This window comes from Monopterus albus, unplaced genomic scaffold (assembly GCF_001952655.1).
Source record: "Monopterus albus unplaced genomic scaffold, M_albus_1.0 scaffold9916.1, whole genome shotgun sequence".
Classification (NCBI taxonomy): domain Eukaryota; kingdom Metazoa; phylum Chordata; class Actinopteri; order Synbranchiformes; family Synbranchidae; genus Monopterus; species Monopterus albus.
This window is the reverse complement of record NW_018137761.1, coordinates 1-440: the sequence shown is the minus strand read 5'-3', so window position 1 is coordinate 440 and position 440 is coordinate 1. Positions and strand designations below refer to the sequence as shown.

Genomic DNA, 440 nt, shown 5'->3' with positions numbered 1-440 from the left:
GCCATGCCGCACCAGCTGTGTAGAGAGTACATGTCTGGGATTTTTGCTGCTCTGTGGAAGTCGAATACAGCTACAAAGCCTGCACAGAAACACAAACTGGGTTACACAGAGGCATCAGGGAACATCTTCAGGTGTAAGACACTGGCAAAGAGTTCAGGTGTCTCTTGCTCTGTCTCACTCACATACATGCACAGTGTTAAGTCCTTTACTTTCACACCTCTGTCTCTTTCTTACCTACAATACTGATGATGAGGGCAAGCAGGTGAATTGTGCCATGGAGCAGCTTAACATTCTTCTTGGGCTCATGACGAAATACTCTGTAGACCAGGATAGCTGGAGAAAGAGAGAGAGAGAAGTTTGTATAAACAGAAGTGACTGCCATATTCTTAGGTCCTGGTCGTGTTTCTAGCCCATGTTTTTTCCTCTCATCTCAGACCCAG

The 440-nt window shown here is 45.9% G+C and overlaps 1 long non-coding RNA gene across 1 annotated transcript; it reads right to left on the bottom strand.

Annotated features, from left to right (window-relative positions):
* Positions 1 to 46: 46 nt before the first annotated feature.
* LOC109954421 (uncharacterized) lies at positions 47 to 400 on the bottom strand. The gene is made up of 2 exons (XR_002274121.1): positions 235 to 400; positions 47 to 79 (listed from the first exon to the last, which is right to left on the bottom strand). It is a non-coding gene; the product is annotated as an uncharacterized LOC109954421 (long non-coding RNA).
* Positions 401 to 440: the final 40 nt, after the last annotated feature.